This window comes from Cavia porcellus, unplaced genomic scaffold (genome assembly GCF_034190915.1).
Source record: "Cavia porcellus strain 051 isolate PalLab524CR breed Dunkin Hartley unplaced genomic scaffold, mCavPor4.1 scaffold_12, whole genome shotgun sequence".
In the NCBI taxonomy this organism is placed as follows: domain Eukaryota; kingdom Metazoa; phylum Chordata; class Mammalia; order Rodentia; family Caviidae; genus Cavia; species Cavia porcellus.
Window position 1 is genome coordinate 80,125,065 of NW_026947495.1, and position 26,234 is coordinate 80,151,298.

At 51.8% G+C, this 26,234-nt stretch overlaps 1 long non-coding RNA gene across 1 annotated transcript; it reads left to right on the forward strand.

The window, feature by feature from the left end:
- Positions 1-8,729: 8,729 nt before the first annotated feature.
- On the forward strand, positions 8,730-13,966 carry LOC134478228 (uncharacterized). The gene is made up of 3 exons (XR_010050716.1): positions 8,730-8,948; positions 9,043-9,228; positions 11,878-13,966. It is a non-coding gene; the product is annotated as an uncharacterized LOC134478228 (long non-coding RNA).
- The last annotated feature ends 12,268 nt before the right edge of the window (positions 13,967-26,234 follow it).

Here is a 26,234-nt window from a genome sequence, read left to right on the forward strand (position 1 = left end):
TCCCTGCCTCCTTTTTACCTACCTTTGTTTTTTTTCTACCCTGCCCCAAACCCGAAGGTGGTCTGGTCCTCATTTGTGTCTCTCCACTGTGAGTTTTCTTCTAACTTGTTTACTCTGTGCACTTTTTCCTTGTGGAATAACAGATGTACAGCAAAGTACACTAATCTTAGAGGGAGACGCTGGTGAGTGTCGATGGTGCGCGTGTGCATGGGTGTGTGGCACTGGGGTTTGAACGGGGCCTTGGGTGTGGAGCGTGAGCAGTCTCCCAGCCTCTGGGGATGTTTGTCACACTCTTGTGACCTGAGTAAACTCAAGTCAAGACCTGGGTGTGCCCGGCGACCCAGCCAATTGGTTCCAGGTCCCCATCAAGGCCGTCTGATTTGAAGTCACAGACTTGCGGGGCAGGCGTTGTCGGTATTGTTTAATGTCTGAGGTGCTTGGGTCACGATTCAGTCGGTGCGATCCTTTGTACGGCTTCCCGGTCAGCAGCCCCACCCAGCACGGCCCCTCTTCCCCGGAGCCCAGGAGCCGCCCAGGGGCGCCGGCCACCCTTCCTCACCAACAATTATTCTGATTTATGATGCTATGATTATTTTCACATCAGTGTTCAAAGGGAAATAAAAACCCACTGTTGCCCCAAACTGAAGGAAAAAAATAAGAGAAAGGAGGAGATTGAGGGACAAGGATCTCAGCGGGGATCCGCTCAGGGGCCATAAGTCTCCAGGGCCCAGGCCAGGCTGACCACCTCATACTGGGCGTCTGCTGGATGATGTGAGACTTTCTCAGGCTGGGGGGTGGGCGGAACCCCGTCAGGTGCAAGTTCCTGCCTCCTGGGCAGTCAGGTTGACTGTCAGTGTTCTCAGGGAGAAGCTTTCCTTGTCCTCTTCCTGATGAAGAGCCTGAGGGGGCATCTTAGGCCAGTGCCCTGGGGAAGCCCTCTGCTGCCCCCTCTCACCTTTTGCATCCTTATTCTGTCTCTGAACCTGTTTGCTTCCCTAAGCGCTATCATGAGACATTCAGATGTGTTTCCCTCACCCCCAGGCTCCACCAGCTCATAAATCGATTACTTAGCCTGGGTCTTCTTCCTATTTTGCAGATGGATCATCTAGAAAACGGTTTAATTAAAATAGGCAGTGATATAATTAGCAAAGTTTTTTCCAGCAGTCTATGTTTTATCACAGACATGTTGGTTGCTTTCCACCTGATTTTTTTCCCCTGGTACTGAGAATCGAACTCAGGACCCTGCACTGGCCAGGCAGGTACTTGTGGCGCTGTACACTGAGCTGTATCCCTGGCTCTACCCTTAAGGTGGAGAGCAGTCCCTTTTATTGTGTGTTCATTTGGGGAGTGTTGCTTTATTTTTAATTTTGTCGTTGTTTGGTTCTAAAGGAAAACAAGTTTTGTAACATGCTTGGTGAATGAAGTTCGAGACACTTTATTAGAAATCAGTTATGCCCAGGTATGACCTGCTTACAGGCAGTCATTTGGAGAAGCGGGTGTGGTGGCCCATGGTTCAGGTGGTAACCCTAGCACTGCAGGCTGAGGCAGGAGGATTGCAAGTTCAAGGCCAGTCTGGGCTGTAGATGGAGACTCTGTCTCAAAAAAATCACTGAGTACCACAGAAATGCACACATGTGGCTTGGATGTGTTTACAAGTGGCCATGCAAACATGGCAACACAGTGAGCCTGGTTGAGGAATCAACCATTCAACAAGAGTTCATCTCAAGGGAACGAAAAGACTTCTCAATGTCCCAGCTTGGCTTTTGGATTTGGTGTTGATTTTCGGTACCAGGGATGGAACCCCCAGGGCCTGTGTACTGAGCTATAGTCCTGGCATTTTTTGTATTTAGACCATGTCCTGCTAGATGACGAGATGCCCGAGCTCAGCTCGCCACTCTCCTGCCTCAGCCTCCCAGAGTGCCTGTGGCTGCCCGTGGGTACCGGGAGCAGTTGTATTTCCAGACTGACTGGAAGCTGCCAGCCGAAGTCAGGGAAAAGAAAAATATTTGTGCTGAAGGGCAGTGGCCCAGGAGAAGCGGACAGCGGGTGTGGGTGGGGTCACAGCGCCCCTCGGAAAGTGGGGTTCAGCTCCTGAGCTGTCCTTCGGGCTTGGGGTCCCCTCAGGAGCAGCCCTGAGGACGAAGTCCACCCGAATCTGAAATAATAGCAGCGTTTCTGACGCACACAGCGCAGTAGCTGCGGCTGGGGTGGATTTGGAGTTTGGGTGTCCGAGGGTGCTGGTTCCTCCTCAAGGGTGGCTCTGACTTTGGGGTGGGGGGCAGCTGCAGCAGGCAGGCCCGGAGGGTCTGCAAGTGGACCGAGTCCTCCTCCACGCCTGTGTCCCCAGCCACCCCACGGCCCTCGCTCGCCGCTGGGACTTCCTGTGTGGGGACCCTCACCGTGTTTTTGATGAGAGCTGTCTTTTCCCTTCTTTTTGGCTGCAAAGCACAGTGGTTTGCTCTGTTGCTGTGACTCTGGCTGTGCTCATACAGGCCACCAGCTCCTTACCCTGGTCCCAGCGCTGCTGGCAGGGCAGGACACAACCCTGGCTTTGCACGCCAGCTGGAACGCACTGCAGGGGACCCAGGGTCTCCTTCTCAGAGTGCTGGCAGTGCTGGCAGTTGCCTGAGATTTTTTAAGAAAAACCAGCCGACAGATTTCCTACAGAAACCCATTTTGTGAAGTTTGTCACTTTTGCTTTCTGGATCGTGGACAGGAGTACCCAGTGTGTTTCACAAACAGGTGTGCATGTTCTAGAGTCGGGGACTTGGCCTTGCCCCCATTGGCTTAAATAAAAGGAGACAAAGTGGTCTGGTGTTTTGGGGAGTCCAGGAAAGTCTGAAGTCACAGACGGGGACTCTTCCAGATCCCCATATTGGGGGGATTTTTACAGATTTGGGGAGTGCAGGGATAGGAGAGCACCTCGGAGGTGAAAGCCCTCAAAACTGAGTAGAGTTTTGAGAAACACAGGTGGTGAACCTTGCCCGTCAGGAGAGTGATCTCTAAGGTAGACAGTTTCACTGCTCTGGGACCAGCAGCCCCTGTCTCCTGGGAATCTGAGCTTTTCCAATGCAGTCAGGGATTCAACCCCAACATGGCCTGGTCTGTGACATTCTCAGGGAGTAGAAATCTAGCAGACCCAGGCTGTGGGCCGGTTCTCTGAAGCTCATAATGAGCCGGTTGTATTTACCTGTAGAAGGGTTTTGGAGGATAATTTGGGAGAGGTGGGTAAATAGTGTTACTCCGTGTCATGATCCAGAGAGACCCGTAGGTTTAGGTGTGGCCTATGACAGGGCGTCTGCTGCTGCTGCTGCTGCTTTCTGCCTGTTGGGGACCTCAGCTACTGGCTTGGCCTCAGGTGTCGCCCTCGGGCTGGCTGATCTGGACCACCCCTTCGTGCCTGGCCGGTGCTGCTCTGGACCTCGGTGATCCTTGCTCAGTGTTTTAGCAGTGCAGGGAACCAGGCTCAAGGTGCATTTGCACCTCTCTGTCCCTCTGCATTCTGTCCCCGACACCAGGCGTCCTCGGTCTCCGATTGCTCTCTCCCTGCAGCCGCAGGATGAGAGGTGGGTCTCCCTCGCGTTTGGGTACTGACATGGTCCTGTGTCCTTGGAGGAACGACCTCAGTGTCCCAGGATGCAGGCTGGGGACAAAGACAAGAAGAGGTGCATCCAGAGCACTCAGAACCGGGCCTGACCCAGGGCGGAGCTGGCTGAGTGTGGGTCTATGTCCTGCCTGCCAAGCTGTCTCCAACTAGCTCCTGAGCAAGCCAGAGCTCTTCTTTGTTTGTATGTAGTTATGAGCCTGGCTTTAAAAGAACCAAGTGATTTATGGGGACTGGGGATTTAGCTCAGTGGCATAATCGCCTGTCTTGCAAGTGTGCAGTCATGAGTTCGATTCCTGGTACCAATAAAAACGAAAAAGACAAAAAAAAAACCAAAACACCAAGTGATTTTAAACACAGCAGCTTTATTTTAATTGGGCGTGGTGGTGCACACCTGTGATCCCAGCACTCAGGAGGCTGAGGCAGGAGGATCACCAGGAGTTTGAGGCCAATCTGTGCTCTGTAGAGTGAGACCCTGTCTCAAAATCCCAGAAATAAATAAATGAAACTCACTACGCTTAGACACGGGCCACCACTCACCCTCCCTCTCCAGATCGGGGAGCCTCCCTGTTGCCGTGACACCCCTGAGCCGAGCTGTCGCCCCGCAGTGCTGAGGGGAGAGGAGGGCGCCCAAGGGCAGCAGGAACACCCACTCTGCTGTGGGGTGATGACCCAGCTTGCCTCGGAGGAATCGGTCACCCAGGACGGGCACTGTGCTACCAGGCAGGGGCCTCTGAGGTCTCGTCTCTACCTCAGTTTCCCCACTCGGTCTCGCCAGGTGTCCCCTGCCTGGCTGCCGAGGCTGTATGATTTTCTTCTCCTTTGTTAGTTATGTTTTTATTCCTGTGTGTGCTGAAGGGTGGGTTCAAGACACGCTCTCATTTTATAATCCAGGCTGCCCTTGGGCTCACCACGTAGCCAAGCTGGCCTCAAATACGAAGTGACCCTCCTGCCTCAGCCTTCTAAGTGCTGGGGTTACGGGTGTGCACCACCAGGCCTGGGTTTCTGTGTCATTTTCTGAATTAAACACTCCGCCGTTTTTGGAGGAAATCGCACCCCCCTACAAAGCCAATGGTAAACAAACACTAGCATGTCTTTCCATCCAGCCACACTCATCGCTGGCCACCCTGAGCTGTAACAGACCCTCTGTTCCAGGGCCAGGAACCGGCTCGCCACACTGAGGCCCAGCACCGGGCATTGCCACCTGTGACTCAGCCTTTGATCCATGGTGCATGCTCGCTGTGGACACAGGGATGTGGCCCTGTGTTTCTGCAGGCTCATCTGCTGTCCAAATATCACGCTTTTTATTTACTTTTTAAAGGTCGGAAAGTTCTGCCCCACTTTCATAAACCCGCCTGACCTCGTGACTTTGTGCAATAAACACGCCCTTGGGCAGCGGGGGCAGTGGGCAGGCGGCCCTCTCTGAGCCCCTCTGAGTCTCTAGAGCTCTTTCTCCCCGGAAATTCTGCCTACCTTTAAAAACAAAAATATTCAACAGCAAACACTGAGAAGCCAGAGCAAGCACGAGTCTGAGTCCGGAAGTCTGGTCCTTGGGGATGAGCACCCAACATCTCCAAGGCCAAGGAAGAGGAGGCAGAGCTGGCGAGCTCGAGGACAGGACAGGCTCCGCCCCTTGTGGGGTCTCTGCGTCCAGCTCCGTCTCCGGATCCCCAGGGCTGAAGGTGACTCGGGGTGGCAGGAAGGGACGGACTTCTGCGTGGAGCTCACGATGAAAAGCAAAGAAGCCCCGCACTGCGCGTGCCCCCTGGCCGCTGGGCACGTGAGACCCTGCTGCGCATCTGCTGGAGTCTTCTCGGCCCACACAGAAAACTATTTCTGCAAACACTTTGGTGGAACAGACTGAAGTTGCTGATCGCAGCCAGCAAACCCACCGAGAGCCCGGTTGTGAGATCTCCAAGCTGGCGGAGGCAGAGGGCCGCCTCCTCGAGGGCCCTACTGGGCCGTTTATTTACTCAGAAACCTTTCCCCGCTGGGGACTGAGAACCCAGGGTCTTGAGCATGTCACATGCACGGTCTACCGTGTAGCAAGCACCATACTGTAGCCCCGGCCTCAGTAAATACTTTTGTTTTGTGTTGTTTGTTTTGTGAGACAGGTTTTGTATGTAGTCAGATTGGCCTTGAACTCCAGGAGATCCTCCTGCCTCAGCCTACCTAGTACTGGGATAGCAGGTGTACCGCTGTGCCTGGTCCCCAATGTTTTAAAGGCCTCTTTGGAATTGGAAATCGATTGCTCTGTGGTTGTAAGGGTTTTGATCTCTGTGGTGTGTGACAGTCTTGCTGTCTTGGCCTGTGCAATGGGGCTGTTCCCTGACTGAGAAGTGGATGAGGCTGGGGTTTGATCCCCAGCCCCACAAAAAGTAGAACTCACTGGGAAGCACCCTCAGGTGTGTCGTCCCCCGTCCCCCGTGTCCCCCACCCTCCCAGAGGCTGGGGATGGGATTCTCAAGCTCTCCTGGAGAGGGCTGCCTTGGACCGCCCCCAGCCAGGCACTTCAGGTTCATAGTTCCCCGGGTGAAGTTCCTGTTGCAGTTCCTGTGTCTTCTGTCTCAGAAACCGCTGTCCCTGGGGTGCGGCTTGTATAAACCGGTCCTGAAGGACCAGCGGTCTCTACCTGCACTCCCTGCTGGCTCATCCCATAGAAGCCGGGAGAGGCCGATGATCTGGGAATGAGCCGGTCAGAGCCCGGTCAATCTGCCTCCAGATCCTGGGTGTCTGTCGGCTCCGGGTTTCTTCTGCTCACTGTGGCCTCCTTTGAGTACAGAAGAGCTCGAGAGAGGCGGGGGAGGCCAGGGAATCCTGCAGTTAATTATCAGTATATTCCTGGATTAATTCCTTCCAAGGAATCCGTGATCACGTCACCAGGCCTAGGCGCCTTGCTGACCCTCTCTGTGAACCCTACAAACACTGGTAAGGTAAGGAGAGTATTTCACAGATAAAGAAGAGGAAGGCCACAGTGAAACACTTCCCCTGATTAGTAAGGGATGGCGTGGGGATTGGAACTCAGTCCACAAACCTTCTCCCTGCATCGCTCGGCCCCTTGCTGTTCTGCCTACTGTGTACTTTTCAAAAACGGAGAAAGTACAGCCTACTATTTAACGTGGGACTTTCCCTCGGTCTCGGCAGACTTTCCCACAGCCTTGCAAGTGCTCTAAGGGTTCTGTGGGCCACTGAAGGGTTCTGTGGCGGCGTCCTACCATGGTCAGAGGACGGGCCGGAACTGTCCCAGCCACCCGGCCCTCGGGGCCTGACGGTCCCGCCTGAGGGAAGGTGTTTGCAGGAACCTCCAGGTTTGGAAGGGAAATTGTGGCAGAGGTGGTAAAAGACCTGCAAAAAAACATCTCAAGTGTGGCCTCAGAGAAGTCTGGGCTTGAGGAGCAGGAGAGGAAACAGCAGGGCTCCCGGGGGTGACGTCTGCACGTCCCTGGTCCCCGAGGTGATGACCAGAGCGGGATGGGAGAGGCGGTCACAGGGAGGTGGAGGAGGACCCCTCCCCCTGAGAGGGGCCCAGATCACCGTGCTCAGTCCGGGGTGGTCCTGCCAGGTCACCCAGCGTCTTTGTTTCCTGACTGCTGGTTTTGACTGTTCCCCTATCCATGGCAGGATGTCCCCAAAGCCTGATTTGCTTTTTGTTTGCTTGTTTTTGAGTCCTAGGCCTCTGAGCTGCATCCCCAATCCCTTAAGTACTTTTTTTTCCAGTCTCTCTGATACAGGGACTTACTATGCAGTTTGGACTGGCCTTGAATTTATTTTGTAGCCCAGGCTGGTCTCAAACTCGCAACAATCCTCCTGCCTCAGCCTCCCAAGTGCTGGGATTACAGGCATGCTCCACCATTCCCGGCTGGTTCCTTAAGTGTAAACTGTAATATTTAACTATTAATACTTCTGTAATAAGGTTAGCTTGGAGTTGCTTCACGGCTTAGTTCTTATAAGAATATAGAACCACTCTATTCACCTCCATTCCAACCTTATCCCAGTGTTATATAGTCTTATACAGTATTCCTTTTCTAAATATTTTATAAAAATACCCACTGTTCTTGGTTTCATTCATTCATTTATTTGAGACAAGGTCTCACCAAATAGCCCAGACTGGCCTGGAACTTGCAACCTCCCTGCCTCAGCCTCCGGAATAGCCAGGATCACAGGTGTGCACGCGCATGCCTGGATATTTGACATACTCTTGTTCCAGAAGGGAATATAGGGGTTGGGGCTTGGTGTGTGTTCTTAAGAAGAGGCCAGTGAACCCAAATACTCACTGGTGCTCTCCACCTGTGCCCTCAGGAGAGTAAGTTTTACCTTTTCTCTAACTAAGTTTAAGGCAGCCCCTCACCTGCTGCATGCTGTCACTTTCAATCAGAAGTCTGTTCCTGAGAAGGAAACATGCTTGACTTTATGCATCTGCTAATTTTCAGCCCCTTCTCCCCACCACCCCAGCCCAGGCCTCTTACTGAGCATGGGCCACCCCACCCGGACCCATGTTAAGCAGAGCACAGTGTCTGCACTATCCGAGACCATTACTGTGTCATGTGCTTCCCAGAGAGTCTCTTCATGAAGACATCGTGAATATGTTTGAAACATCACACGGGTATTTCATCAGAATTGAGGTGTTTTTTATATTTGTTAAGAAAACAAAAACAACCAGGCATGGTGGTGCACGCCTGTCATCCCAGCACTCAGGAAGCTGAGGCAGGAGGATCGCTGAGAGCTCGAGACCCAGCCTGGGCTCCATAGTGAGATCCTGTCTCAGAAAACAAAATAAAAAATAAAAGTCCAACCAACCAAACTAAAATCTACACGCTTAGAGACACACACACCGTCCCCCAGTTCCTTCTGCCTGTCCTCTCTCCCCACAGGGACCTAAATCGGGGGAAATCAGAGCAGGGCCCCACGGTAGGTAGGAGACAGCATCGCTGTTTCCCTGCAGTCTGACCGCGCAAGGAGGAGCCCAGGAAGAGCCCGGCCCGCAGCCTCCCACCACCGCGGGCAGGCGGGCTGTGTCCCCGAGCCTTGCGCCTTTTCAGATGTGGCCGCTTATCTCCTGGGCAGGCAGAGAGTAAACACCATCCCCCGGCGGGCCTTGAAAGCTCCTCCAGACACAGAGCGCCCCAGAGGACAGTGCACAGCAGGCACGGGTCCCACCGGACGGCACCTTCTCATTTGCCGCTTATATAAGCAGGGCACCCTCAGCACTGCCCTCGCACCCAGCCCAGCACCCACATGGAGTACGGCCAGGGACAGGGCTGAGCCGGAGCGTGTGCGATGCGGCTGAGCCCTCTGCGCTCCCAGGGCCCTCTGTGGACAGCAACCACGTGGAGGAGTCTCTGCGGTGATGAACTTAGCCATTTATTCATTCATTTCTTTCTTTCTTTAATTTATTTATCAATTGTTTCTGAGACAAGGTTTCACCTTGAACTGATTAGGTGGCCCAGACTGGCTTCAGATTCATGGCAGTCCTCCTGCCTCAGCCTCCTGCGAGCTGGAAGGACAGGTCCGTGCCACCCTGCCTGGCTGAACTGAACTGAACTTTCAGAACGAAAACTCTGTAGTGAGCTGGGGTGTAGCTCAGTTTGATCTCCAGCACTGCAAAAGCAAACAGTTATCTATAGGTGAGTTCCTCACTGAAATATGTATCTGAGTTCTACACCTGGTGACAGCTGCTGCTAACATGATTATAAATCTCTGAGGGCTTTGTCTCCTGACAATTTCAAGACCCATCTTTGCTCTCCTGTGTGTGTGTGTGTGTGTGTGTGTGTGTGTGTGTGTGTGTGTCTGTATGGGTGAATGTGGTGTCTTTTTTGAAACAGGGTCTTGCTATGTGTTTCAGGCTGGCCTTGGGCTCACTTTGCAGCCTAGGCTGGTCTCAAATTTACAAATGATTCTCCTGCCTCAGCCTCCCAAGTGCTGGGATTACAGGACTGCACCACCAAACCTGGTTTTTTGTTTTGTTTTTTGAGACAGGATCTGGACATCTATCCCAGGCTGGCCTTGAATTTGAGACGATTCTCCTGCCTCAGCCTCCAAAGTGCTGGGATGACAGGCATGCACCACTGCACTTGGTTTTGCTTTCCTAATCTTGAGGGGTATGAAGATTTCTTGGCTCTGTCCTGCCCCCATGATCTCCCCATGGAGATAGCCATTTTAGGGTCAGAAACACTAACATTTATCAAGTTTCCCTTAGGAAAAGAAGGCCTCCATTGGGCATGGTGGTGCACGCCTGTGATCCCAGCACTCTGGAGGCTGAGGCAGGAGGATCACCATGTGTTTGAGGCCAGCCTGGCCCACATAGTGAGTCCAAGGCCAGCATAGAACACACGTGTGAGACCCTGTCTCAAATAGACAAAAACAAAGAAAAAGAAAGAAAAAAGACCTCAGTGAGGTTTGGATAATCGGACCCCGCAGGCGGGGTCTCTGCTAGGGCTGTGTTTCACTTTGTTTCTTCCTTCTGGGTGGCTTTCTCTTGAGATCGGACAGTAACACATGCAACTCCAACTAGACACATAAGACCCAGAGTACAAATACTCTCTCTTAGTTCCAAGTCTGTATTACTAACCTGTGTAACTCTTAAACAAAACTTCTAGAGTTCTGTGGAAATGAAAGGAGAAGCGATTCTTTTGGATTCTTTGGAAAAAGGAAGCCACAGGGCCAGGGATATAGCTCAGCAGCACAGCGCCTGCCTGGCAAGCACAAGTTCCTGAGTTCAATTTCCAGAACCAAAACAAAAAAGCAAGCCACATGTCCAGATTTTGGGGACGACATTGGAGCTCACTCTGACACAGCACAGACCCCTGGCGTGTGTCAGCTGTAAAGTATCTGTGCCTAGTGGATAAGAAAGGACTGGGGAATCTCATCCGCGGCTCAGAACTCCCCCGAGCGAATTCTCCCCAGGGGATGTTCTCTGTAGAGTGACTTATCGGTAGCCCAGGCTCACAAGGCTTATTGGCAGGAGAACTGATAAACGGAGGGAGCCTGGAGACACAGTTTCTCTCCTCTGTTGCTGGCTCTTCTTATCTCCCAGTGTTAACCGAGTTTCCGGGGACAGTACCTTCAGTGGTGCGTCTGTCAGTGACCTTAGCCATCAAATCGTCCTTTAGGGCAGTGCTTTCCAAGAGGCAATGGTCTCTGCTATAGAAGAGATGATCTGGGGCTGCAGCTGGGCAGAGGTGTCTAAGGAGCTGCTAGTTCCGACTCACTGGGGTGTTTGGTAACCCCAGGTCCTACTGCACTCAGCATCCAAGGTGAGATCCCCAAATACACCGAGCGGTGAAGTTCCTTGCAGAAGAGGGACCACTGTCAAAACCAAACTTTGCAGGCCTCAAAATGAGACAGATGTGCACACCTGGGAGGCTGAGGCAGGAGGATTCCTCGTACGTTCAAGCCCACCCTGAACTACAGATTGAGAGCTTGTCTCACAAAACCAAACTGTAACGGCGACACAGGGCCTGGCGCCGGCTGGACGTGGGCTCCACCGCTGAGCTAGCGTGCTGGTCCGAATCCTTTGGGGAGAATTGATTGACTTCTCCAAGGAAAGGTCAGAATAACCAAGTGGCTGCCAGCTTCAACTGTGATACTTATTAATAATTGGTTAGTTGGCAGTACTGCCTCAGTGGTCACTTTACATCAACCACTGTGCACGGCCATGTCCGGTCACGTTGGTCACACCTCCGTCCTGGGCAGTGTTCGCCTAGTGTCCCCACCACCCTGCGGCCGGCGACAGGAACCGAAATGGTCTCTGTCATCACTGTGCATTGGGACAAATGGAAAAGAGTCGCAAGCCAGGTAGGAGGCTCGGGAGGAGCACTCTGAGGACAAGGGGAGGACCGTGGTCCAGCTGCTGCGGGATGTGGACAGATGAGTCCGAGAAACGCAAACAAAAATAAAAATGAAGTAGAGGAAAAAAACACAGAAATGAACCTCGGTGAAAACAGAGCAGATCTCAGCAGATACCCGCACAGAGGTTCGGGCCTCCACCTCCTCCTCCCGGGCAGCCGCCCTGAGCTGCCGATGTCCGAGTCCTGTCCTTCCGACCCCCCTTGGAGCGTCCTGCGGTTCCAGCTCCAGGGCCTCCCCGCCTTGCACTGCCGGGGGGCTGGGACCTGGGCAGGCACTGAGACCTCCCGTCCCTTTACCCAGCTTCGCCTTCCTGTCCCCGGCTCTGCCTCCGGGGAGGATCTCCTCATCCACTGTCTACACCACGCTCCGGTGCCCGGAGACACAGCCGCACTCTGGCCCACTCTCACCTCTTCTGCCCTGCACAGTGGCCGCTGACCCCAGATGCTAGACGCCTCGTCCAAGTGTGACAGCCACCAGCTCCGCAGTGAGGACGCGAGCACCCGTGTCTCCCTGTGGCTGGGTGAGAGGTCTACGCCTGCAATCTCAGCTCAGCGAGGTCCCGCGCCTGCTGGCAGGTAAAGCTCTCGGAGCGCACCATCTGCCCTGCACCTGCCTGAAAGAAGTATTTCCCCTGCTGTGGAGACGCCCTGCTGATGACTTCACTTGAGATCTACACTGAAAACGCCAAATCACACCTCCAACTTAAAAACATCTGACATAACTTAGCCCCAAGCTGCACAGCAACTTCATTTTATTGTACTTTATTTTTTCTCTGTTCTGGGGATCGATCCACAACCTCGTGCTTGCCAGGCAGGCACTGTGCTGCTACGCTATCCGGCAATTTTAAGAAATTAGTTATTTTTTTAGCCATGCATGGTGGCACACACCTGTGATCCCAGCACTTGGGAGGCAGAAGCAGAAAAATCTCCACGATTTCGAGGCCAGCCTGGGCTTTCTAGTAAGGTTCAAGTGCACACTGAACTACATAGAGAGACCCTGCCTCCAAAAAACAGACAAAAATTACTTACAGTCCTTTCAATAATACTTTACTTCAAAGCTTAAAGAACTTTTTGTTTGTTTATTTTGGGATGCTGGAGGTTAAACCAGGCACCTCCTGCTTGTCAGCAAAACCCTCTGCTGACCCCTGGGGATTCTCACTGAACTGTAGTTGAAATTGTTTGGTGACTTCTGGTCAATTTTTCTCACAGAGGTTTACTCAAAGTTGTTGATGGCCTGTTTTGTTTTCTTTTATTGCTTCCAGCTGGTTTTAAAAACATGCTATTGAATGGAAGTATGCTAATCCTTGCTGGGTCTTCGCTTTGAAGTTATTTCTGAAAAATATTCTTGAAAGCAATCTCGATTTGTGGCTAAGAATATTTATAACCTCTAGATCCCTTTGCAGAAGAGAGTGGGAAAGTGCTGGTCCACTCCCTTCTAAGCAGAAAGCCACCAGGCTTCTGTGAATTCACTGACTGCTGCTAGGAGCTCAAAGGACAAAGTGGCCGGATGTGTTCATGGCACAGGGTGGCAGACTGCGCTAGTGCAGGGTGACCACCCTCCCGGTGTGACTGCAGGCTTTGCAGCCTGCGATTACCGAAGCTGCTCCCCTGTACCCTAACTGTGACTCTCAGTTTGGTAATATAATTTTTATTACAGAGGCTCTCCATCCAAGAACTTTAGAGATCGGGATTTCTGCAGTCACTATTTTGTTTTGATATTAGAGAACAGGAATTTCATTTTGCGTTGATTAGAGATAAACTACCTTAGGGAGCGCCTTGGTTTTACTGGGTTGATTGATTGAATGAGACAGGGTCTCGCTCTGTAGTTCTGTCTGGCCCTGAACTTACTACATAGCACAAGCTGGCATCAAACTCATAGCAATCCTCCTGCCTCAGCCTCCTGTGTGCCTGCAACTTAGTTGTTCTTATCAAACCTTTTCCCATGAATTTGCTTTTGAGTGGTTAATGTTTCATTAGAAAGTGTGCTCCCAAGATCTCTCTTTCATTTTTATTTCCATCTTGTGTGGCTCCCCTGGCATGAGGGCAAGTGCACAGGCTGTGAGCCGCGTCTGCATTTGCACTGACACAAAGGCGAGGGGCATAGGAGACCCCCCAAAATATTTCTCTAGGAGGCCAGTTTCTTTCTCTTGCATTTCTTGGATTTAAGCACTGGGTTTTTGGGATCTCACGAGTGATAAAGGTTAAAAGGTAAAAAGGGTTAGAAGGCGCCATATCTGCATTCAGGCGTCCACAGACGGGCAGGTTGTGTTGGGGAAGAGCTTGGTCCTGTGACAGAGGGTCCCCAGCCGACCTCTGTCTCTCCTGCAGCGTCCGACCCCGTCTTCTCTGTGCTTGGTGGGCGAAGGCCAGCCGCCTTAATGGGGGTGATGAATACTTTTCTGTTGATCTGCTCTGCAGTCTGTGATTTGATTTCTTGATACATGGATAAATATTTTGAAGCTTTTGCCTCCGAACACCTGGCTACCTTGTGATTCTGATGATAGTAAAAAGACAAATGCTCTTCAGTCCTTGAGTTCTTGGTGCTGGAGTCTCGTCCTGTGAGAGTTCTAATTCTGTCTTTCATCAGACCTGCCTCCATCTACACCGCCCATGCTGGTCCTTCAGCGGGGCGAGCCTCTCCCAGCCCCAGCCCTGGTGAGTGCCTGGCCAGTGCATTCTAGTGCACTGGCTCGTTTTGAGGTGTTCTGGCTCGTTTCGGGGCGTTCGGAACGTAGCAAACATGAGTGATTGGTCCCTTGGCACTTTCTGAATAGTGACAGATTGACAGGAAGTCTAAGATTACTTCTAGATAACATTGCTTTCAACTATGAGAAACAGAAATTCATCCAAAAGTTACTCATGCAGTTAAAAATAAAGAAGAATTAGCTCGTGTGACAAGCACTCAGGAGGTGAGTCTGCACCAGGGTTAGGCGGCCCGAGGTTCTGTGCTCGCTTCGGGCTGCCCTGCTCTTCCCTCTCTCTTCTCTTCTCAGATTCCCGTGTGCTTTGTTCTCTGGGAAGGTTATTTCCATGTAGCAGACACACACATGCACACACAGACCCCATAAGGAGAAAAGGAAATTTCTGTTTCCACATCTCTTGTTCAGAGGAGGAACTCTCCTCCGAGGTGGCTTCGGCCCGCTAGCCAGACTCCTGTCATCTGTAAACAAGACGGGGTGTCACACAGCTTCACACAGGTCAGGCTCCAACCACGAGACCCCTGGCTCCTCTGTGGGCTTTTCACAAAGTTCAGTTTGCTTTTCCTAACTGTGTTAAAATACTGCTTGTCTTTCCCAAATGCAGAAAGTAGCTACGACGATAGTTTAATGCCTAGGAGATCCGAAATTTATAGAAGATTTCAGTTTAAAAAAAAAAATTTTTTTTGAGACATAGTCTCACTATGAAGTTCACTCTGGCCTTGAGCTCACTTTGCAGCTCAAACTCGCAACAATTCTCCTGCCTCAGCCTCCCTAGTGCTGGGATTACAGAGGTGCACCACCATGCCCAGCTCTGAGTTTTAAAAATTTTATTTATCATTTTGAGTGAGGCTCTCACTATTTAGGCCAAGTCTCATCCTGCCAGCCGGTAGGTGCATGGGAAGGGTATCTGGCTTCTGTCTTGCTGGGCCCCACGTGGTTTGCAAGATTACAGGAAGAGCAAATGGGCTTGTTGTGGGCCTCCCGGACCCAGCATGGCTTCTCCCGACTCACAAGCAGGGCAGACTGGCTTCTCCCTAGCTTTTCTTCCGACCGAGTGTTGACACAAAGTGGTCTCAGCCTCTGTCTGCCTCCTGCAGCTGGTTGGACTGTGACGGAAGCGCCCACTGTTTTCAGGGAACTTCTCTTTCCAGCTGCAGGACTGCCAAGGTGGGCATTCAGACCTGGGCGTTTTGCAGACGTCTTCCTGATGCCTTCACTGCACGGAACTTGTTGGAAATGGTAGAGTGTGAGCTCTGGGTGAAAACGAGGCGTGAAGAGGTGGTGGCCACACTGCGAGCCTGACCTTCTTACCGCCCTCATTCACTGTGCAGAGGAGCAGGTGCGGTGCTGATGGCAGGGACAGTGCTATTGTCCGGGACGAGGAAGGAACATGTCAGCCCTACACCCCCACCACCCTGAACCCACCTTTCCCCAGCCGAGAGGTGTGTGCTACACCCTGCCGGTGCCAGAGTAAAGCGCAGATTAGCGCAGAAGATTTAGAGCAACGCAGGCAGCATTGCTCTGGTCTGTGTGCAGATTCCTAATCGCACTAACAGTCTGGGAACTCCTGGTTCTGGGTTTTAGCACAGTATCAAAGAAGGGCACCAAAATTATTTGAAAAGGCTATTTAAAGGCTATTAAATTGCTTTCTCTTTCAACTACATTTTAAGAGACTAGATTTTTGTCAGAGACAGAGTTAGAGACAGAGAGAAAGAAAGCAATCAGTAGGTTGAGAACAAAGTAACACACAGAATACAGAGTCGCCCATAAGTGTTACTGTCTTGTCCTCCTCCTCCTCCTTATTCTTCATCTGTGTCTTCTTCTCTCTGAGGCAGGGTCTCCCTATGCAATTCAGGCAGGCCTTGAGCTCACTTTGCCACCCAGGCTGCTTTTGAATTCTCAGGGATCCTCCTGCCTCAGCCTCCCAAGTGCTGGGATTACAGGCATGCACCACTATACCTGGCTTCACTGTCTTCTATTAAGAAGAGAATTCTTGCTTCGAAAGCTGTAATTAGTTTTCTGTATAATATTGTTCATAGGAATACATGGCGGGTTATTATTTTTTACTTTTAAATGATATTTGTACATTCTTCTATGTGGGGCTCCTAAACTGGAACACATCGGTCAGTCGCTGTGAGCTCTTTCCAGTTAACCTCGAGGGTCTCAGAGCCAGGGGCCTCTGGCTCCCTGGTTTCACTCCCTGCAGCTTGGTCGTGAGGCAGCTTGGCCCCGGCCTCTCCTGCACGCGTCACTTTCTGTGGTCACAATGCAGCCTCCAGTTTTGTCGCAGGGAAGAGGCAGGGATGAGTGGCATATGCCACAGTCAAGGCAACAGGATTTTCCCTGCACCAAGCGCCAATCCACAGCTGGGATCTCCCTTGGGAACGGCCAGCAAAGGACTCCCGGGGCTCAGGCACAGCAGCCTCACCTGCAGCGCTGCCGGGCTCCCCATCCCAAGCCAAGGCTTCTTTCCCGCTGCACTCAGCATGGGCCTGGGCAGCTCACTGCTTCCGCCAGAGCCGGGACATAGCCTGCTTCTGCCTGCCCTGTGTGTACGGGGTGCCCCGCCTTCCCTGGTCTCCTTCCAGGGTGCATAAGTCTTGGTTCTTCCTCAACAAAACGGTGACTATCGGGCAGCAGATTCAGATGTTTGTACAGGATCAGAAAGAACAAAGTGGTCATGGGGCTGGTCCTGCTCAGCCATAGGGTAGGGCACTTACCCAACATGCACAGGGCCCCATCTCCAGCAGTGGGGAGGGGGGAATCACCAGTAAGTCAAGGGTCCCGTCAGATGACCTGGTTAACAGTGATCGCCTTTATTAGCCATGACCAGAGACACAGGAGCTATGGGAAGGATTTAAAATAGGAATTTTCAGCCAGGCATGGTGGCACATGACAGTAATCCCAAAGCTCGGGAGGCTGAGGCAAGAGGATTGCCATGAGTTCAAGACCAGCCTGGGCTACAAAGTGAGTTCACGGTCAGCCTGAAACGTGCAGAAAGCATTTCAAAAAACAAAACAAGGTAGGGACTTTCATCTCATTTGCACGAAAATGGACGGAATCAGAGCCCGTGAGTTAAGTGAAATACGTCAGGCAGAGAAGTCCAGGCAGCACAGGGTTTCTGTTACATGAGAAGCAGCTACGCGCCACCACCCATCTACCGCGTTGCCTTCCTGACATGCACTAAAAACAAGAAAAGAAACAGGATGGGCCTTTCTCCTTTGGATGGGACACTTAATACCCATAAAGAGCTGTGGGTAGAGCTGCCCCGGGGCAGCTGGAAATACGGCCTGGCCTGCATGGGAGAGATGCTGCTGGGATTATGGCCGTGGAAGTCTCAGTGTGTAGGACAACATTGGGAGACACTACATCCTCCCCTCAAAGGTCCGTGAGTTGCAGCTTGCACCACACACACCCTGCTGAGGGATGCTGCTCTCTGAACTGCCCTCAGAGCTGTTCTGTAAGCCTGAAACTATTCCACGAAGCTCGTCTACTTTCCGAGCCACAGTCTCCTCCTCCTTGCTGACTTTCCAGTCTTTGTCCTGCGTCCTAGGATGACATCTAACTTGCAGAAACTCCTCCCTTAGCATCCCTAGGGCCTTCTGTCGCCTCCCCAGACAGCGGCTCCCTGCCTCGCTGCCCTCTCCGACAGGGGGAGGAGTTTCTGGGACTCCTGAGCCATTTCACCAGGGCCCTGAGCACTGGTGTGACCGGAGATCGAGGACTAAGCTGTGAATCAGAGCAGAGAGGCATGTAAGAAAGCTTCCAGAGCAAAGGGCAGCTTGTTCTTCCTCAGTGCACTGAATCTCATAACACACACTTGGATGAGCGCCCAGCTGGCTTTGCAAAGCCCTAAAGCATTCAAAGAAAAAAAAAAAACAAAAGAAAAAGAACCTAAAATCCTAGTGCAGTCCGAATGAGCAGGAAGGATGCCGCTTAAACTTTCCAGCTCGGCACCGAGGAACGGAAACGGTTTCTGTCTGTTCCTGCTGCTCCTCCACACACGGACGCTGGTTGTCCTAACCAGGGAGCCACGCGGTGAACGGTAATTATAGGCACATCTGCCAGCATCCTTGGCATGCCCCGGCTTCGCCCGGACGCTGAGCACGCAGGATTAGAGGGAGGATGGTTTGAGGTTAGGCCTCATTTAAATGCCTGCAAGGACTTGATCTCCAGAAATGCTATCAAAATGTGTTCCAACAAATAGGTAGTTTTTTTTCCACCACGGATACCTTCTAGTGGTGAAGCAACAAAAAATGTTTAGAAGATGAAAGTTGTGCTCATTTTTGTTCTCTGATTGGTCCCTTTGTCCTGTTAACTGATGAAGTTTTAAAATTTTAAAGGAGGCAAAAGAGAGTGAGTTGGCCCTGTGGTTGGAGTAGGATGAGACAGACCGAGGCCCTCCGGGCTGATGACGGAGTCCCTGTGACATGCAGTCTTCTCGTCTTCAGCCGCCAGCACCCTGGCTCCGCGTGTCCGGGAGGAAGCCTGGACACTGCATGATCGGCTGCCATGAGCCCTGGGGACTGCTGTGCTGGTTCCGTCCACACTCCCTTACAAACACTGGCATCACACGGTAAATAAGGGGCTCGGCAGAGACTGCCTGGGCCAAGGCCAGAGACAGAGCTCCTGCTGGAGAGGAGGCTCTGCAGAGGTTCCTGAAGCCAGATGAAGCTGCCCACCGGGCAGGCTGCATCAGACTCCCACCTGCAGGGGAGCAGAAAGAGCTGGACGCTGCCCGCCTGGGGCTTAGGTGTTTGGCACTGCTTGGTCCTCTCGCCTTTCCCCCACTCTTTCACCCTCTCCCGGGACCTGTGGGAGAAAGCAGAGAAACCAAGCAGAACGCCCAGGCCAGTTGAGGAACTTGGGTTGGTGGTAGGGATGGAAGCTCAGCTTGAACAGGTGAGAAAGGGGTCCAAGGAAGTGCACCCCAGGAACCAGATGCTGCTCCCACTTCCTTGGGAAGTTAAATGACACTGCAGGGACCCACGCAGATCAGCCAGCCACACCACGCCCCTTTCCCCCCATAACTTGGGGGCTGGCTAAGGCACCTGGGCGGATAACTTCAGTAGGTCCGTGGTGGTTTAAAGAAGCACCAAGCTTTGCAGATTGGTGTTGGATGAGAGACAGGATCGGGAAGTGGGATTCGAACCTGCTTCTTTGTCACCTGCGGCCTTGTCCTTTTACGAGCAGGGCTCACGCCCCAAACCCAAACTGGTGGGATTGCTGAGTCCCAGACAGGCTGAAAACCAGCTTCTGTATTTCTGACAAGGAAGAGGTTAGCAGAACTCCCACACTGCAGTAAATTTGTGGGAGCTGTCACCCCTCTCCCCTCCTCAGCCAATCCTGAACTGGCCTCCTGTCGACCATTAAATGTACTTAACCTTACGGAGCACTAGTTGAGATACTGCACAAATGCAGTAAGGATTTGAAAGATGTGCTCTGCCTCCAGTATGAAGGTGCAATATTACAAAATATAAAATGCACATAAAAGGAGCTGTGATTAGAATATCAGAGCTTCACTGCTAAACGCAGCTGAATGTTAATTGTGTTAAACGTAAACGGGTTAATTTTGAATTTCCTCAAATGCGGTGATCTGTTTTGGGATGGAGACAGTTCCTTTAAAATCACATTTGCATCACATTGCAGGAATGCCTAGTGGCCTCGCCCAGGAGCAATCTAACCACTTTATTGAACTTGGAAGTGGTGGGCTGGGCCAGTGCATAGACGTGCTGGTGCTGCACATACACTCTGGTTACCTCAGAGCCCTGCCAGCTACAAAGGTACTGGGGTTTTCCCTTCATCTTTATGCGTCTCACTATGCAGTTTAGGCTGGCCTTGAACTCACTTTGTAGCCCAGGCTGGCCTTGAACTCGCAGAGATCCTCCTGCCTCAGCCTCCTGAGTGCTAGGATTATAGGCATGTGCCACAGAACTTCAAAGATACTGTTTTGAATTTAAAGTGTGGAACAAAATGACAAATTCCTTGCAGAAACTTATTTTCAAAGTTCCATCAAAAACTCCAGGGGCTGGCACACAGTTCAGTGGCAGAGCCCGGGTCCAGAATGCCTATGGCTCTGGGTTCAATTCCAGCAGCAGCAGCAGCAAAGCCAAAGCGCTGCTGTGTGGTCCATCCAGTCCCCTGCTTGTTTGACACAGTAGGCAGCTTGTTTAATTCCCATTTATTGTAATGCTTTGTGTATTTACTCTTACTGTTTTTCCTCATTTTAGTCAGACTCTCCCCACCCAACTCTTTCTGCTAACTTCAGTTCCCAAGAATTCCCCACCCCCAGGCACTGCACAAAGGGAAGTCCTAGGCTGAGAGCTTTCCTCTGGCTCTGTTTCCGCATCACGGTGCCCTCGAGGCCTGTTCGGGGCACAGTTCAGGTCACGGCGCGCATTTCTGTCTGCCTTTGGAGCGGGTGTGCACGTACGGGGCATCGTGGTAAAAAAAGGGAGTTAAGGCGGATAAAGCAGACACTCTGAAGCTGAAGCTGCAGGACCAGGTTAGGGCCCGGCTCGCAGTGGGGCTCTGCTCGATTACTCTCTAGCATTTCTCAGACTCTGCAGTGTCTCTCTCCTCCCACAGAGTTTTCTACTTCTCTGTTTTCTGTTGCTGCTGGAACACAGCACCCCATCATCGGGGGCTGAACCTGCCTCGGGTGTGTCTCCCCCAGATCTGCACATCAGAGCGCTGCCATCAAAGCTTTCCTTCTCTCCTCCTGGACCAAAGACTCGGGCTTGTCCCCTCTTCCTGCAGCTTTCATTTGCATCGCTGTGACCCCTGTGCCTTTGCACCAGCTCCCTGTGACCCTGAGATGACAGTGGCTTCTGATCCCTTTTTAGCCTTCGTTCTGGGGATTAGAGGCTGAGGGCCCTGGGAAAGGGCCTTTCCGCCCCCCACTTTTGCTGTGTCCTGGCCTCCACTCTGCCTGTGATTAGGCCGCCTGCCTGCTCAGAGTCCCTACGAGGCACCCTGGCTGCCCCTGGCAGCATTCAGGTTCCTCGGGGTGCTGTGGGTCTCGGGGCCCTGCTTGCCAGCGCTGTCATCTCTCCTGGTGCCCATGCCAAGGACACGGGCAAAGCTTTGTCTCTGATCTCAGACCCAGAAGCCTGCGTGGTCCTCGTGGCCTCCTCCCCCTGGAGTCACCGGGCACCTCCTGCTGGAAACGGGAGGGGAGCCTACTTTTGGCCTCTGCTGAAATACCAACGCATCCTTGTCTCTACCCTAGCACTTGCCACTCTGCAAGGTCACCCCCAGAATCCCCTCCCCCGCCGCGCTGTGCTGGGGTGGTGGTGGGGATAATCACCCTGCCACGGCATTCTCTGTACTTAGTAGCTTGCAAACCATAGAAGCAAACTTCCAAAGACGTGGTCATCCCTTAATCCTTGTGTGTTTTTCCAAATTAGGCTTGGGAGGGTGTAGACGCACAGGGCTCTCAGGCCTGGGACATCCTTTTTAACTTTCTAAGTGAATTTCACTTTTACTCTGAGAGGAGGTAACTTCCTCCACTTGAATAACCGGTCCTTGAATGGCACATCACCGGGATGGGAACCATTAACACAGCTGATTCTGCTTAAATTTTAATAAAATCTTACTGATCTAAATAAATACTCAAGGCACTAGTAGATCAAGCCGCTGTGAAAAGGGGAAAGCTTTCCGCTGGATGAATGACCAGATGGGCTGATTGACATTCTCATTTGAACATCGCTCTCGGCATCCCTTTAAGTTAGTCAAGCTGAGAGAGAAAGCAAGAACAAATGTTCTCAATGTAAATATCTTGCTGTGTTTTTGTTTTTATTCAGTTGTTTCCTGTAGCATTTAAATTCTCTGTACAGAACGACCAGCTGATGGTCCCTTTTGTCTTTTCTATTTTTAAAAAAAATCACCGACATTTCCAGCTGAAAACCTCGAGCCCTAACGTGGTCATCATGTAAAAGGCAGGGGACAGACAGCTTCCCGAGCCCGAACTGCCTGGATCGGGCCCTCAACGTGTTGGGGGGCCTCCTCTGTGGTTTTTTGTTTGCTTTTGTCATTTTGAGGGTCTTGCTGCGTGGTTCAGGCTGGCCTTGGACTCACTTTGCAGTCCAGGCTGGGCTTGAATTTGCAACAATCCTCTTGCCTCAGCCTCCCGAGGGCTGGGACTTCAGGCCTCCACCAACACGCCTGGCCCCTACTCTATGTTTTACAACCGGGACATCAGGACACGCAGTCTACACAGCTGTCATAGGTGCTGAATGAATCACCATGCTGCAAGCCTTTAAATGGTGCTGGGCATGGCTTAGCTCACGCACCCTACGGGAAGAGCAGAGTGGGACCTGACCACTTGGGACACAGCGTTGTCACCAGGCCGGGCTGTGCCGTGAGGAAGTCCTCCAGGCCGGGCCAGGGTCACCCAGGCATGGGGTGAGGGCAGGGCTGGGCCAACCGCCAACACCCTAAAATTCCTTTAAAGACAAGCTAGACTCAGTGCTTTATGGGATTCTAGAAGGACTGCAAACATGGGTTTTTTCACTAAAAATACAACACAATTTGAGGAAATTTTAGAAGTCCCTGGCCACCTTTGCTTTGACAATTCATTTACTGCCTTCCCTAATATTTGGATTCTCACATTCTTGGTGTCAAACTTTTTCATCAGCAGAGGTAAGCAGTAGTTGCCAAAGTGAATGTGTCTTGATTTTCAAAGAGGCCCTTGATTCCTCTCATAAATGTCAGTTGTGAGCTGTCTCCTTATTAATTACCTTGAGAGCCTTAGGGAAGACTTGAAATTTATTCCTATGTGGTGACATTTTAAAATGGATTTATTAATTTCAACTAGTTTTTAAAAAATCTTTTAAAAATATTTACATGGTAACGCACTACTAATGGGTTCCGTCTCCGTTACTGGGCCTTGGTGGAGGCAGCACCATCTCGAATTTGCAGTATCATGTGGCTATTTTCGCTGCTCTTTTCTAATTCCTCTGGGTTGAAAGTGGAGTTTGGGGAAGGTCATTTCTGTTGTGCCACTGGAACGCGAAAGGCTCTAAGTGGCTGCCTCGTGGCCTCTGGGTCCCCGCGGTTGGCGGACGTGGCTGTCTGTGCGGCTTCTTCTTCCTCCCTGTCACCTCCTCCTCCTCGTCCCTCCTTCTCCTCTGCTGCTGCTGTTCAAGGACTTGAACTCAGGGCAGCTCTACCCCTGGGCTTAAAATTTTAACTCGAGGCAGCGTCTTCTTTTATTAAAATTGCTCAGGGGGCGTCCAGCTCCTGGCGGCACCAGGGCCTTGCTGGACTCTGGGGCCCTCTGCCACCGAGAGCCACCCCAGCTCCCAGGCCTACCTCTTCATCTTCGTGTTCTGTGAGTGGACCCGGCTGGCCGCCAGCAGGACCCAGAGGCCGGCCATCTGTCTGCAGCCTTCTTTCTTTCCTGCTTTTCCTTCTGAGCCCCAGTAGTACCCCTGGGAGTCTAGACACCGTTTTCTCCTGCCTTAGAACTTCCTCTTCAAAACACACCTGAAAAAATTACTGCAGAACAGATGCTTGGTAAGTGACAGTGGCCGCTGTCAGAGCCGAAGTCGCGGGGTCCCCAGGCCCAGGGATGAGGGGCTGAGTGGAATTCCGGGGACCGCCTGGCTCTTTGGCATTTGTTTCTTCTGAGTGAGCCACGAACCCCTTTCTCTGGAGCAGTCTGCGTTTTATTTATCCAAGAACGCGCCACAGTGATCAGGTTTTCAGTAAGCCTCCCTGCTTCCGTCCTTCCAGCAGAGGCCTCAGGCTAAAGGCCTGTGTTTGCCCTGCCGCCTGGCCTAGGCCAGGGATGGCAGACCTTTCTATCTTTGCACATAGTCTGCAAGTGCTGGGCTGCATGAGGCTGCCAGCTCAGGACAGTTCCACCGACAGGTGCCTGGGCTGAGTATGTCTCTGGGCCTGGCCAGCTTCCTCTCTCAAAGTGGTGAAAAGGAGGCGTGGCACTGGGCCCCGCTACAGAGGGTGCCCAGGGCACTCAGGGCCACAGCTGGCACCCAGGGCCCGGTGTGTTTGCCAAGCTCTCTACCACTGAGCTGCCACCCCAACCCGGGATGGCAGATCTTCATAGCTCTGGACAAGCGGCTGCCCTGCGGTGCCCTCTATGACAAAGGTGACTGGTCAGGCGCTCCACAGTGTGCCTGGAAGAGTGGCCACGGGACAGACAGTCCCATGGCTCTGGCTGCAGGCCCTGAGCTGGAGTTTCCGTCCCCAGTGTCTAAAACCGAGAGCTCTGTGAGAACTGTCCCTCCACTTTCCCACGTCTTCCTCCCCCCGTTTTTGACACCTCTCCTAAAGCTTAAGCTCTCTTGACCCCACTGGTGTAAGTGCAGAGTTCAGTCTTCCTGCGGGCTCTTCCCTGCTGGCCTGTCTTGGTCACTTTTCTCTGTTTGTTGAGATAAAATAACTAACAGGAAACTTCATGAAGGAAGGAAAAGTTTACGTCTTACAGTTTGTGGAGGTTTCAGTCCACACTCAGCTGGCTCCAGGGCAGGTGGCGTGGCACAGGGGCCTCTTCTGGCTAATCCTATGCAGGGGCCACTTTCCCCTCTCCAGGGCAGGTGTAGCACTTAAAAATCTCCTTGCCCTTCTTTGTACAGGAGGATGTTTAAAAGAACTCTGGCTCCCTGCAGAGTCTCTCAATTAAATTTCTAACTTCTCAAGCTGACACAGTGTACCAACCACAGCGCCGCCTTGGCCTTTCCCGAAGTACCCTGGTCAGTTCTGAACATTTTATCTTTTAGGAACTTACTTATTTTGCCTTACAGCACCTGGATTTGACCCAGTGTCTCACTCAAGCCAGGCAAATGCTGAGCTGCTGAGCCACAGCCCCAGGCCTCCCCTCCTTTCCCAAATGTTTTACTTTTTATTTGGAGGCACAGTGTCACTAAGCTGCCCAGTCCAGCTCTGCACTGTCAACCTCCCGTCTCAGCCTCCCAGATCACTGGGGTTACAGGCAGGTGCCACCACATCCAGCTTTTCTAAGCAGAAACATGAAGCTTGCACATATGAATGGGGTCACTTGTAATGAATACACACGTACACGCTGCATGACTATCAGTTTAATCATATTTATTTCTCATTTACCAATTCTGTGTGGGGAAAACACTCAGCGTCCTCACAGCATTCTGAAATGTTGTCCATAGTCATCACCCTGGACAGCAGGACCCTGTAGTTCCTTGCTCTTAGCTAAGTGACTGCCACTCTAAGTGGTAACTGCCATGCTAGACTTCTACAAGGTCCGCTGGTCAAGGTTCTACGTAGCAAGGACATTGTGCAGCCCTTCCTGATTTTACCTGGCACGGTGACCTCCACTTCTATCCATGCTGTCACAAGGAGGCTTTACTTTTTATGGCTGAATAGTTCTCCACTGTGTATATGCCACTTTTTTATTCATTCATCAGCTGATGGATGATGAGGTTGTCTCCATGTCTTGGCTGTTGGGAACATTGGGAACAGGGCACAGTTAATGTGGCAGCAGAGGTGTCTCCTTGATGACGACTCTTATCGCTCATCGGGTAGAAGGGAAGTCCGGTTTACGGTACAATTTCCTTCCACCTGGGCTAAAGAGTGAGCTGTGACATACTCCTTATTCCCCGGCTGTAGCTGGCTCTCTTCTGGCAGCAGGACACAAAACCCACCGGAGTTCTTCTGTCACCTCTCACAAAGCTAGACTGGCTACATTTAAGATTTCAGGGCCGTGAAAGAACCTTGTGGCCAGGCATGGTAATGCAGGCCTGGAAGCCCAGCACTTGGGAAGCTACACAGTGAGCGCTAGGCCAGCCTCAACCACTCAGCAAGACCCTGTCTCAAACGAAATTTGGAAATTAAGAATACCGAGACTAGACAGTCTGAGTAAACCAAATAACGAAATAGGCACCGTTTAGGTATAACCCGGCCCTCCCTCTCAATCCCAGTTCCCATCACTTCTAGTGGTTCAGGTGAGATTCTTCATGAATCAAATGAGAGGTTCTACGTTTCCAACATCAGGAAATAACCTTCTCTAACCTTTTTAGTGTATGTGAAACTGGCACAAAATAAAAACTCGTTGTGTAGTGATTTCACCTCATATGCAGTGGACAA